Below are 14,032 nucleotides of genomic sequence, written 5' to 3'. Positions count from 1 at the left end.
AGCAGCAGCTCATCTTTCGTGTTGGTACAATACTATTACCCACCTCGGGCTTCTGATCTGAGAATCGAATGAACTTGTGTATGTAAAGCACTTAGGACAGTATCTGGCACATTGTAAAAGTACAAGAAATGTAAGTTGCATTTATTACTATAATTATTTTTTTTATATTCTCAGAGAGTTTAGGTGCCAATGACTTTGTAATAAAACAGCACTCTGGAAATGAGGAGGTTATGGAACCTTGGCCCCAGGCTTTTCTTTTCCGAGCACAAAAATTGCTCTGAGAATCTTGTTTGCTTTTGATGCTCTCGTGTCCCAGCGAATGCTGCCTCATTCCGGGAAGTCACCCAGAGGCTTGGATCCATGTCCCTGTGCACAGAAGATTAGGGCAAAGGGCATCTCATGATAAACGGGTCCGGTATCTCAAGTTGGGAAAGTGAGACCCAGGAAATCAGGCAGCACCCATCCCCAGCGAACATGCAGCAAGTCAGGACCCAAATCTCTTCTCCCAGGGGCACACTGGAGCGGCTTACTCGGGTTCCTAGTGGCTCATGAGAGCAGATGGTTCAATTTTCAGGAAACTTGGTGTGCTGCCATTAAGCCATTAAGAATTAAATTGCATAAACTTATAATTAAATAAATTATACTAAAAATAGAAGTAATAAATACTCAAAATTCATCTCTTCCTAGTTCTCCTACTACATTTTATTATTATCTGTGCTCTTGAGGTTGTTTATTTCTATTTTAAGTAGGTGGTGGAAGTACCATATGATGGTGTGTTAGAAGCATCTCTCTTCTATTCAGTGTTCATCCCATCACATAAGTAGCTTGAAATTGACCGTGGTGCTTTGCAACAACGTGGATGGAACTAGAGGGCATTATGTGAAGCGAAATAAGTCAATCAGAGAAAGACAATTATCCTATGATCTCACTCCTATGTGGCATTCAAGAAACAAAACAGAGGAGCTCAAGGGAGGGGAGGGAGAAATAAAAGAAGATGAAATCAGAGAGGGAGACAAATCATAAGAGACTCTAAATCATAGCAAACAAACTGAAGTGGGGTTGGAAGGGAGGAGAGTAGGGATGGGGTAAGTAGGTGATGGACTTAATGTCCACATTGGAGGGCACTTGAGGGAATGAGCCCTGGGCGTTACATAAGACTGATGAATAATTGAACTCTACCTCTGAAATTAGTAATACACTATATGTTAATTAACTGAATTTGAAGAAATTGGCCATGGTGGGAATATTTGGCAAATGTTATAAATATCTGGCAAATGTTCTTTTTGCTTAGAAATCCTGCTAGGAAACATTTACTAGCTCACCGCTGCTGTTTCTTGCCTGGTCTAGTAGTCAGGACACTGCAGAAGTAGAGACCATGACCTTCCATAGACCTCCAATCCCGTTCCAGAACAGACACCCCAATCCGGCTCAATCTCAGGACCTCCCTTGGTGCTGCAACTTTCTCTGCCTTCTTGAAACTTCCCTCTTCTGCAATATCACACATTCCAGCTACACTCGGTTCCTCGTTCCTCGCAGTTCCTTAAAAACAATGCACTTCCCCCTCCCCATTCCTCCAGTGCTTTGCCAACTGAGTTTCTTATTTGCAGGAACGTTTTTTCTCTTCTTTTCTAGATTCTTAGTCTGCAAAACGCAGAAGGTGTCTCCTCTGAGAAACCTCTCCTGAAGGCCTCCCATCCCAGTGCAAGCTGGATATACTGATGTGTTGATAATTTGTAACAACCAGCTCTACAGAAAGGGTGGGAGAAAGCCCTGATTTTTAGCATCTGCCAGTTACCATGGTATAAATATTCCATCGTGATCAATTTCAACCTAGGACCTGCAGTCCTGAGGGAGAAGCTGGGAAGAGATGCACAAGCCGATAGGGGTCCAGTCCAGGATACCACTGGCTAGGTGTAATGCCTGCCTTTTCTGTCCCACACAGCCAGCACACATCCCCCAGAACACGGTGCCATGCCAAGCCATATTGGAGCCTGAGGCAAAAGGAATCACTAATATGGATCTTCTCTTCATTGAAAAGTTTGATCTCTTGTTCATCCATGCTTTTCTGGCATTAATTTTGAGTTTTAAAAAGTATCACAATACAATACTATGTATCTTAATGGCTGAGTTCTTTGGGCATTGCATTAAATTTTGTTCCCATGATGCATACTTCACACACCTCACCCTGCTTCTGGCCCTGACCTAATAACCCATATCACACTGCTATAATTACTGTGGACATAGATGTCTCCTCTACCAGACTATGAGCTTTGGGAACAGGAATTCACTTCTCTGTTCCTAAAACTTGGCATACAGCAGGTGCTCAGTAACTATTGTCCAGCAAAGCAGTGGATGGATAGATGGAGAAATCCAACTCTTGGTTCCTTTGCCCAAAGAATAAGACAAGTGGATGAAAGGCACCTTCTGCTCTTCCCTAGGGGCAGGTTTTGAGTTTTTTTAAGTTTTCATTCTCCCCACTCGATAAAGATTAACCCTGCCCTTGACCTGGTGAGCCAGTCTCTGGGCTAGGCATTTCCACCAGAACCAATCTGCAGATACCTGCAGCCTGGGGCAGCAAGGGAAGGAAGTTGAATCTGGAAAAGCAGAGACTGTACTGGGACCAAGGGTGGGAAGTCACAGTAAGGCAGCTGTCTTAGATCCCAGGAAGGACTTTCTCTTGGTTTTGTCAGCTCTGGAGTTCCTGCCTCTGGATGCATCCCAGAAGACTGTCATTTGGCCGGGTCAACAGAAGGATGATCCAAGCATAAATACTCCAGGATGAGTTCCAGCTCTACAATTTGATGGGTCATCTGCCATCTGAGGGCACCAGGGCTTTTCCCTATGCCTAGTCCCTTCCTTACCCCAAGGACCACTGGAAAAGGTCTTCCAGACATGCCCCCATGTTGGATTCTCAGGCATCTCACTGGACCCCAGTCGGGGTGGAGATGGGAGTTAAATGGTTCTATTTCTGTAAGATCGGCCATGGCCTTCCATTTTTTAAGACCTTCATATGTGCTGAGCCCACTGCAAAGGGCTTCACACACATTAATGCATCAATGACCCACTAACCCCCAGAGGCAGGCATCAGTCTACCCATTTTACAGATGCAAAGCAGAGAGGTTGGCAACTTGCCCACGGAGACACAATTGGTAAGTGATGGCACTGAAATTTTAACCTAGAACCATCTGATTCTAAAAGTCCATGATCTTAACCACATCCAGGCAAAGAAAGGGAGTTACTAAGATAGACTGCTTTTCAGTACTGGTGCTCACGAAAGTTAAAAGGGGGGAAGTGGGGCTGGGAACGGGCAGTTGTAGCCCATCTCATCTTTCTTCTGACCTGGCATTGTTATGCTTCAGACATGCCCACCCATCCCAGAAGCCCCCAAGGCTCTCTACCCACCACCATACACCCCCTTTCCTCCAGTCTCCAAAGAGGAGCTGTATGTTCCCAAAGGAGGATTCTTCAGCTCAAGGATTCATGTATCCACACTTCCACGGGTCAGGAGGGGGGGAAGGGAACTGAAAAAGCAGTGAGCATCTCTCATCAGGCTCCATACACATATAATCCATCCTTCCCGCCCCGTGTCAAGGGGCAAGTGCTTTCCCATCTTCATCTTTAAAGGTCCGTGTTGTCCAATACAGCAGTCACTGGCCGCATGTGGCTCTTCAATAAATTTCAGTTCCGTAAAATTAAAGATTTGTATTCAATTCCTCAGGCACACGAGCCAAAGCTCAAGTGTTCACGGCCACACACAGCTGGTGTCTACTGTATTGGACAGGGAGGATATAGAACATTTCCATCCTCAAAGAAAGTTCTATTGGACCGCACTGCATCGAGGGAAATGGGGACTCTGAGAATGACTTCCCGAAGCCACACAGTGAGTTGTAAACAGAACTGGGATGGGACCCATATTTCTTGCTTCCCAAGCCTCTCTGCTCCCAGAGCCTGGAATATATTTGCCACCGCCTGGCCCCAGAACAAGGAGGATTGTTTGCCTGGGATGGTAGGTCGGCCTGGGAAACCAAATAAGAGATCAGAAGACTGTGGGTGAATACCAAAGTGGAGAAAAGGAGCCAGCTGTTCTTGAGGATTATTTTTATCCTGCCCAGATATCCTGGGGAGCTGCCCCCTCCCCTTAAAGCTATTTTTATCTTGAGAGCTGGAATCGGAAGGCTGTCTCCCTTGGATGGATGGAGGGATCCACGGACACATCATAATTCCAGCATCAGGACTTCCCTCTTGCTTGACAGTTTCCCAAGCCGGGCCATATCCCTTCTCTAATGCCAATCTCCTACCAGTTTGGGAGACCCGCCCCTTAGACGGCAAGGGCAAGCCCCAAATCATAGACGCAGATAACCAAGGCCTGGATGGGCACAGTGAGCTGGGATTTTATCTTGTGCAGAGACAGGTTCCCTCCTTTTGAGTGCGTGGTGGGTTTCACACAAGGGGCATCTGCTGAGTGATGGGAAAACAGCCCAAATTCGTTGCTGTACCTCCACAACACTGCTTGCTGGATGAGTGGGCAAGTTGCTCTATATCTTGGAGCTTCTCTGGTCCGCGATACAGGAATTCTAATCTTTTTCTTGCCTCTTCCATGGTCTTGCTGGGAATCTGGCCAGTGAGAAAGCTTTTGTTAAATTGGAAAACACCCAGTGCCCAGAAAAAATGATTTATTATCATTATCATCACCAGCAGCAGCAGCAGCAGCAACAATGAAATCTATCACTGTGAGCAGCCTCCTTTAAGCCTCAGTTTCCCTACCTTGAAACCTGAGCAGTTTGGCCCAGAGGATGTCCATGGGGCCTTCCTTCCAGCTCCAGCTTGCCATTTCTATGACCCATTCATTCAGTCAACAAGTGTTTATTGAGTTCGAGCAGCCTGACACGGTGGGGAAATGAAGGACTGGCTTCTCCAGAAGGCTCTCTGCCCGGGCTGTGTCAGCCACATACGCAAATTTCCTTGTGTTTTCAAAAGGCAAATTATGGGAAACATGTTATTCACCCTAAAACACTCGCCCCATCTTTCAGGGTAAAAAAAAAAAAAAATCCCTCCAACCCCACCAAGAACTAAGCTAACAGAGGACAGAAACCCACCCTTGTTCCTCTGGGCAACTTTCCAGAAGCTCACGTCCCTGTTGAGAAAGGGGAAACTGTATGCGGCCGAGTCTCTCTGGGCCTGCTGTAGGCCTTGTAAACAACCTGTATTTGCCCCAGCTCCCTCCATCCTGTGAGCGTAGCCATAGCCAAGGGAAAAAACAGCCCTGTTCTGTGCCTGGCTGTCCCCAGAGTGAGGAAAATTGTCCATAAATATTTTTATCTTCCTGATCACCAAGGGAGCTGAGAGGAAGGCTTTGATTCCCCAAGCCCCTGGACCACTCCCTTCCTCTAGGGACCCTGTGGTCAAAGCTGACCTGGGTGTCCCATCTCCCACCCCCAAATTATAGGCTGCTGCCCATGCCGCCTGCCCCAAGGAGGTGGTGGGATTAGAAGCGGGACCACACTAGACACCGTGGCCCGCCCCGGGGCTGTTGGAATTGCCTCTCCCAGCCGGCTGGTTTCCTGCCAGGAGCTGGGTGGTCGAGGCACAGGAAGACATGGAAGGTGGGGAGAGGGTCCCAGGGCTGGGGCAGAGAGAGCCCCAGGGTTGACATCTGGATCTTGAGTGGCCTTGCTCATCACAGAGCTCTTACATAGGGGCCCCGGGAGCACCGCTGACCTGGGAAGTAGTTTACAGCAAAGTAGATCCTTGGAGGTCAGAGGGCTTTCATGACCCAAAGAAAGAATGGCTGGCTAATAGTAGATTTTCAAACTCTCAGAGCCACTGAAAAAAAGCATTCGGGGTCAGGAAATACGACCCAGGGGCACTTGGGTGGCTCAGTGGGTTAAAGCCTCCGCCTTCGGCTCTGGTCATGATCCCAGGGTTCTGGGATCGAGCCCCACATCGGGCTCTCTGCTCAGCGGGGAGCCTGCTTCCCCCGCCCCCTGCCTGCCTCTCTGCCTACTTGTGATCTCTGTCTGTCAAATAAATAAAAAAATTAAAAAAAAAAAAAAAAAGGAAATACAACCTAGAACTCCAAAAAGCATCCTACAGAGAAACCTCCTGTGTCCTCCTTCCACATTCTAAAACTCCTTGTCTCTCTGAAGAAGAATGGTACCTTCTGGAACTTTCTACAAGGGAACACCATATCAGGGAGTCCATCAGATTCCCTCAGGGTCTAAGGGTCATCCAAGTGCAAGGTTCTATGATTCTGTGGTTCTAGATCACCTGAGCCATAAAATGTTTGTACCCCTGGCGCCAGACTTCTGATGCCTTTTCACGCCAGAGCCCGAGGCTCCAAAATCCTGGCACTGACTTTCAGCTTCGATGATTCTGTGCTTCTGAGGCTAGGATTCCTGTGATCCTGCAATTCAGTGACCTACTTCAGGACAGACAAGGACCTCACACAAGAGGGCATTCATTTCCAGCGACGATTACATTCCCAACAGTGATGCCCTGTGGGGCGAGCTGGACATGCCTCCGTCTGGGAAGGGCAGCGTTCTGTGGCCAGAGCCTCCTGGAGCCCAGTTTGCCTTCTGACCTTTTCCTGATCATGTATGCTCACTTGGATCCCCCTCAATCCCACCTAGACCCGCCCAGTCGCTCTCGGTCCATGTCACCAGCTGTGGGCAAGGATGCTGAGGCCAGAGTGCCTGCACCCTACCTCCCCATCAGCACCCACTCCCATAGGTCGAGAGAAAGGGAGGCAGGGAATACATCTGCTCAGGCAGTATGATCCCCAGGGACTCAGAAGTGGAGAAACTAGAGAAGGTGGGCTTGTCCCTGGACCCAGTGCTAACTTGATTTGTCCAGCATCAGAGTGGCCATATCTGGGAAGGTTCCTATCAGCCTCAGACATGGCCTTCCTGCCATGGCCTTCCTATGCTGGAAATCACATCTGTCGGAGATGTTCATTTAACATGAAGGGCTCCAGAAAGACCGTGCTAGCTGGAGACAGAGGGGGGCCCCTTGGCTCCTCTCATTGTCCTACTCATTTATTCAACGTGCATGAAAGTTAAATCTCAGTCCGCATCTCAGGGCATAAGAAGGAGGACCTTCTTTTGTTTTCTTTGAATAAACATGACCCAAAGAAAGAACAAAAGAAGAAAAATCCAACATCAAGTCTACCGTGCCCCCATGCTGGCAGGAAATTCAGTGTTTGTCATTACAGAGGTTCCCTTACATCCCTGATCCACGGTTCTGGTCATGCAAAGGTCCTGGGGTCCTATGAAGAACAACACATTCTGAGAGGTCTCTCTGTCCTGCTCTCATCTGTGGCCACCCAGGTACTCATTGTCTCAAAGTGCCAGATGTCCCTTTACATCCAATGACCTGGTGTCATGATTTGGACACATGAAGTTGAGACACCAATGTGTTGGGCCCAGACTTCCTAGAGACATGCTGGATCATCCCTCCTAGGGCTTGATCGGTATCCCACCCACCCGAGGACTCACTAATACCAACTTTCAGCTCCTCCTTGCCATCAGAGGCACTCGCCTCTTCCCTGCCCCTCTGGGACCCACAGCCTCATCCCCTCTCAAAGCACACACAGAACTTAACATCAAGCAGGCCTGGCTTTCAGATCCTTCAAAACTCCAGCGACAAGAACATCTTGAGGGCCAACCGCCTCCTTGAACTGGTGATGAAGGCGGAAGCACACGGGCCACAGTGCCAATTAGTGCCTCACAAGCTCATTGTGTCACACACATTTATTTGCCCGGATCTTGCAGGATTTATTGGAGCAACAGGCTGACGGTTTGCTGACAGAGACGAGAGACACCCTGAAGGAACGGGGCATGGCCTGGGTATGGTTGTGGGGTCAGTGAGGAAGTTCCCTGTGGGAAGTTAGAGCTGCGTGTGGCATGTTGGGAGGGAGGGATTCCGAAAGGAGTTCCGAAAGGAGTTCTTGGGGAGGACTCATTGGTGCTCCCTTGGTCCTGGGAAGGGTCCTGAGAATCCCTGGGGAGAGAGAAGAGCCACACCTTATGAGGAGGCATCTGGGAGCTGTGTAAAAAGCTGCCGGCTTGGAATCTGGAGCCCTGACCTCCGGTCCTGGATCTGGCGAGACCTTGAACGAGTCTGTCCATCATCCCTCAACCACACCTTGGCTCTCCATCTGAAAATATGGGCATTGCTCTTCCCCTCCCATGGGGCTGGGTCCTGAGTAGCTTGTGCTGATGACGGCGTTATTTCCAAATGGGGTTCTAGAAGCATCCTTGACCTGGGTCTCCACTGAGTCCCACCTGCCATCTTGAATACAGCTAGCCAAGGGCTGCAATCTAAATGGAATCTGGTCTCAAGGGTGGTGGGGGATGGCATGAGGCACAAGCCCATTCGAAGCGGCTGCGTCTCAGTATACACACCAGAATATTCCTCGACCCCAAGAAAAAAAGGAAATCCTGCCATTTGTGACAATGTGAATGAATCTGGAAGGCATTGTGTTAAGTGAAATAAGTCAGGGAAAGACAATACTGTATTACCTCACTTATATGTAGAATCCAACCCTCAGAAGGCGTAGAAAGAGAGAAGAGATGGTGGTTGCGGCGGGGGGGGAAGGGGTGGTGGAAATGGGTGTAGGGGGTCAAAACGTATCAACTTCTAGCTAGAAGATGAGTAAGTTCTGGGGAGGTCACGTACAGCAGGGAGACTAGTTAAAATATTCTATTTTATATTTGAAAGTTGAACGGAGTAAATCTTAAAAGTTATCACACACACACACACACACACACACACACAAATTGTAGCTGTGGGAGGTGGTGAATAGGTATATATACATATAGCAAATCATGACTCTAGACTTTAAACTTACAGAATGCTGGGTGCCGAATATATCTCAGTAAGGATAGGGAAGAAAAAAGGGGCTACAGCTCCTGGCTCCTTTTTCCCCATGGCAAGGCTAGGCGGGACTCCCCCACTCTTTGCACACACACACACACACACACACACACACACGCATACATGTAACCACACGCACACAGAGCCTGACCCCCGGGGGGAGAGTGTGCACCGCCCAGCAAGGAGGTCAGCTACAGAGGCTTCTTCTGCTCTGGAGCCCAGAAGACCAGTGTCAAGGCGTCTTGCTCCACTACGATCACCAGTCCCTGTTCAAGCTCCCAGCAGCCTGGCCACCCGGGGTCTGGCCCAGATGGGGGCACTGATGGGAAAGGAGAGAGAGAGGGAGAGAGACCGAGAGATGGAGGGAGAAAGACAGAGAGAGGCAGAATTTGAGAGATTCACGGACGGAAAGGAAACTGGAAGCAAGAGGAAAGGGACAGAGAGGCTAGAGTCATACAGAAGAAGACAGAGGAAAACAGACACAGATAGAAAGGGAGCGAGACAGATGGCCCTGAGAGAAAGATGTGCTATAAGGGGGAGAGAGGGAGAGATCCTAAGAGGAGAGGAAGACACGGGGACAGAGAAACTGAGACACAGGCAGGCAGAGACTGGAAGGGAAAGGGAGAGAGAGGTGGACCAAGGAGAGGCAGGAGGACACAGTCCCAGATCATGTGTACGCACACATCCAGGCACACGCATGTTCACAGTCACACACACACTGTCACACATATGGCCATAGGCACACTCAGTCACACACACACACCCATGCATGCACACACAGCCACCCACACCCAGTCACACTCACCAAGGTCAGGCCAGGAGAGGAGCCGGAAGAGACAGGGACTGCATCTCTAGCCGGAAGGGCCTGTCACACTCACCAGACCCCCAATGGCTCCCAGAAGCCCCTTGGAAGCCCCCAGTTCCTGCAGACCCAGTACGCCCATTCAACCTCACTGCTGTGGGACTCCCCTTTACCTGCTGTGCAACCATCTCTAAGTCACGAAAGTCTCCTGGCCTGCTCCAGAGAATTGCCCTCGGAGGCCAAGATCTGACATGTGGGTCTCCAAGGCTGCTGGGCTCCCGTGCAGCCAAGCCGCTGAGCCCACAGCCTCTGGCTTCTCCTTCTGTCTCCTGCTGCCCTCACAGCCCCACTCCTCTCCTGGCTTTCTCAGTAAGCCACACACCTCTGAAACTCTCTCTCAGGCTTTGTTTTTAGGGACCCTAGTCAAAGACACTCACATCTCAGCTTCAGCTCTTTCTGAAGATAGGGATAATCAGACTCACTCCTGAGGTTTGTTCTGATAAGTAAATGAAAGGTGATATGCAATTCACCTGATATTTGCTTATTGGGGCCTGCTTTGTGTGAGCCCTTCATAAATGTTTTTCTTATCTTTTTTAAAGATTTTATTTATTTATTTATTTATTTATTTGAGAGAGAGAGAGAGAGAGAAAGAGAGAGAGCATGCGCACAAGTGGGTTGAGGGGCAGAGGGAGAAGCAGACTCCACGCTGGGCAGAGAGCCTGATGTGGGACTCGATCCCAGGATCCTGGGACCACGACCTGAGCTGCAGGCAGACGCTTAACCAACTGAGCCACCCAAACGCCACTGATAAATGCTTTTTGTTATCACCAGCACCATCCTTGTTGTCATTAACACGGTCATCACCAGCATTGCCACCACAGAGGGGTGTGGGGAAGTGGGGCGGCAGCCCAGGCAGGTCCCTCTGGCTCTGGTTGGCTCCCACCAACTTCCTGGCCATTTATCCAACTGCCCGTAGGTCTTCCCAGCTGTCCCAGGGACACCATGAATTCAAGCCGCCCAAAACTGAACTGTCACCTCCCTTACTCCAACTTACTCCCCCACCAGTGTTCCTCTCCCACCTCCTACCCCCACAGAGGAGAAACACTTTGTCATTTACTGATATTTCTGATGACCAGGACAGGGCCTGGAGTAGAGGCGTTACTCTGTGCATGTTTGCTGGATGAATGAATGAACGAAGTACATACATGGGAAACATCGACAAGGAAGGACCTAACCTGCCCAAGAACGCACCAAACACGGCAAAAAGGAACCCAAACCCAGGCCTCCTCCTCCCCCAGCCCTCCACAGGTAAAGCAGGCAGGAGTGCCTGTGGGTTGGCCTGAGGCAGTGTCTGCCCCATCTCTGGCCCTCTGAGTCTCTTCCTGCCAAATGCCCAGCCTCCCAATGATGGAAATAGTGAGCGGCCCCAGCAGAGGCCCAAGGATGCTCATGGGCTCTCCTAGGAAGCTGGTGGGGCGCTTCCAGCCACCGCTGCACGGTCTGCTGGGGCACTGAAGGCAGAGGGAGGCTCCCTGCTGAGGGGGAGGCGGCTCCTGCAGTCCTTGGGGCATACTGCTGCTGGACCTCACCCATCGGGTTCCAGAGCTGGAGGGCTCTGGGTCACTTTCCACCGCGCAGGTGGGAAGATGGAGGCCCATGGGCTCTCCAGAGGTCACCCCATGGGCTGGCACAGTGCTTGGTCAACCACATGTCCTGAAGTCAGAAACAATAGGGGTTGTAGGAATATTCGCTCAGCCCCTTCTCCACCCCTAGCACCGTGCTCTGGCCAAGGGAGACTTTCCTAGGCGGGGAGGTCTTAATGACCCGCGATTTTAAATATAGGGGCAAGGAGGCCTAGCCAGGCTGCACAACTCGCTCAAGGTCACACGGATTCAAGTTGAGGCTGCAGCCCCGCGGAGTTCTGGCAGCTCACGGAGTCAGCTGGGATGCCTGCCCTACTCCCTGTGGATCTGGCCCTTGCCCTGGGGGGCCACCCCCCTCCCACCCCCCAGGCACAGGTACTCAGCTGGTGCTGGGTGCAGAGGATCACCCTGCCACAGCCCTCACCCACCGGCCCTCAAAGCCCCTTTCATGGGCCTGCTCCACACCCCACTGGGGAGGCCAGACAAAACCGCTAGTGTTGGGATTATTTTTCTATTTCCAGATGGATCTGTTTGCTGGCTCCATCCAGGGCCTCCCATCACTGCGTGGGGGCTGGGGGCCCAGTGCCCGGTTAATATTAGGAGGCAGCAGGAAAAAAAGGCAACCCAGTGCAGCTCCTCACAGAGCTCTGGGCTCATGTACCAGGGCGGCCTCGGAGGAATATTCCTGGGGGCATTTAAGGGGGCCTGGCAGTCAGGCGGGCCACGAGGAAAAAAGAATTAAAAAAAAAAATTTTTTTTTTTCAAGGAAGCTCTTAAATGTCTCTTTTTGGGCTGAGGACCAGCACAGAGTCCCAGGTAATCTGCAGGGCTGAGCTGGGGACAATATTTTTAAAATTCAACCAGGCAGTCATTCATTTAACCCACATCTTCTGAGCACCTACTATCGTCAGATTACGCATGGCACCCAGAGGAAACAAAGGTTCCGACCCTGACCCAGCCCAGGGTCTAGCAGCGAGAAAAGCGTTAGATAATCATACATGAGAACAGAAACTTACCATGACAAAGTGCTTTGGAAAAGAAGTCCCAGATACCGACTGGCTCAGGCTTTTTTTTTTTTTTTTTTAAATCACCCAATCTAAACTAACTCATTTTTCAAAAGAAGAAAAATCGTTCCAGAGAGGGACAGAGACTCTTGGGTACCCAGAAAGGGTACCAGAGCCAGAGCTGTACCCAACCCACTTTGGCTGGGCCGTGGCAGAAGCCTATGGATGTTCATGATCTTGGGACGTTCCACAGAAAAGATCAGGGTATGAGGGAACACAATGATCACAAAGCCAAGTGTACGAGAAAGTTATCGCCAAAGCTCATTAAGTCTGTCTGTTAATGGTAATATGACTCATTACTGTTACAAGAAAATCCCAGTCCTAACCCCATCTTGGTCTCCAGTTCCCAGACTGACAATAGACATGGACCAACCGGTGTATGGCTGGGTGGGATGCTGGAGAGGGGAGACTGAGTAACAGCCCATGTGGGCTGGGTGGCCTCCGGGGAAACTCCCGAGGGAGATGTCAGCCTACGACCTGAAGGAGGTTGTCCAGGTTCAAAAAGCCAAAGGGTAAAAGCAGCAGGTGGGAAAGGACCCATCCTGGGGCGGTGGGCACGGGGGAGGAGACAGGGAACAACACAGGCAGAAATCAATGACTCCCTGGCAGAGGCTTATGGGGAAACTTCTTGGCCCGGTCAGGGGCCTGGATCAGAATCCAGGGCCAAATGAGGTCCACAGATGTTGTCACACTCAGGATCCTGGAAGGAGACGGCACATGCTAAAGGGGTCAATTGAGAGAGCATTTATTGCCCCAGGCCAAAAAGACCAAGTAGTTTATAAATAATGATTCTACTACTACTGATAATAATCAAGAAGATCAGAACCAAACTTCTCAGTGGAAATGTTCTAAACAAGGCATCCCCAGAGGAGTGGGCAGGATTTGGGGAACCAGCCAGGGCTGGAGAAGTCCCTGGGGCTGGGGACACAGACAAACCTCTGCCATCCCAACCTCAAGGGGCTGAGGGACGGAACGAGTTAGCGGAGCCAGGCGGAGCCGCAGCCTTTGGAAAGCAACCATTGCCAAAGCGACGGCAGGGCGGGGCGGAAAGGGAGCAAACACCCCACTCTCTCTCCCTTCCTGCCCTCCCACCAGCCGGTGCCTCCCACAGACCAAAGCCACTCAGAAGTTAGGGGGCAAGGGAGCCAAGGTGGAACCGTCCAGCCTGTAGAGGTCAGCTGCTTGGGGCAAAGGGCAGGACAGGGAAGGACAGAGAATGGATAGAGGACCCAAGATGGCGGAGAGAATGACGAGAGTAGGCATCCGGTTTCTGCCTATGCCCCAGGTGACACCTATGGGCATCTGAGTATGTGACCTCCGAAAAGAGGAGCTCAGATGTGCCTCCCATGCCCCCTCTGACGTCTCTTTTCTCAGAAGAGAAGAGAGTCACTTGTTCAACCTGTCTTGAGCCCCAGCTCTGTGTTGGGGCCCTGCTGGGGTCCCGGGGACACAGGGATTGTCAACACAGACCTGTTTTTAACCTCAAGGAGCTCCAAGTCTGATGCGGAGACATGAATTTCTACATCGAATTAAATATCTGGGAGGCAGGGTTAAGTGTTGGGGTACAGCAACAAGCCTCGATTCTCCTGACCTCACAGTCCATCCAGTTGGAAGGGACAGAAAACAAACAAGGAAACCCATAAATGTAG

Source organism: Martes martes (genome assembly GCF_963455335.1).
Source record: "Martes martes genome assembly, chromosome: 12".
Classification (NCBI taxonomy): Eukaryota; Metazoa; Chordata; class Mammalia; order Carnivora; family Mustelidae; genus Martes; species Martes martes.
The sequence above is the reverse complement of the archived record's forward strand: the minus strand, read 5'-3'. Positions refer to the sequence as shown.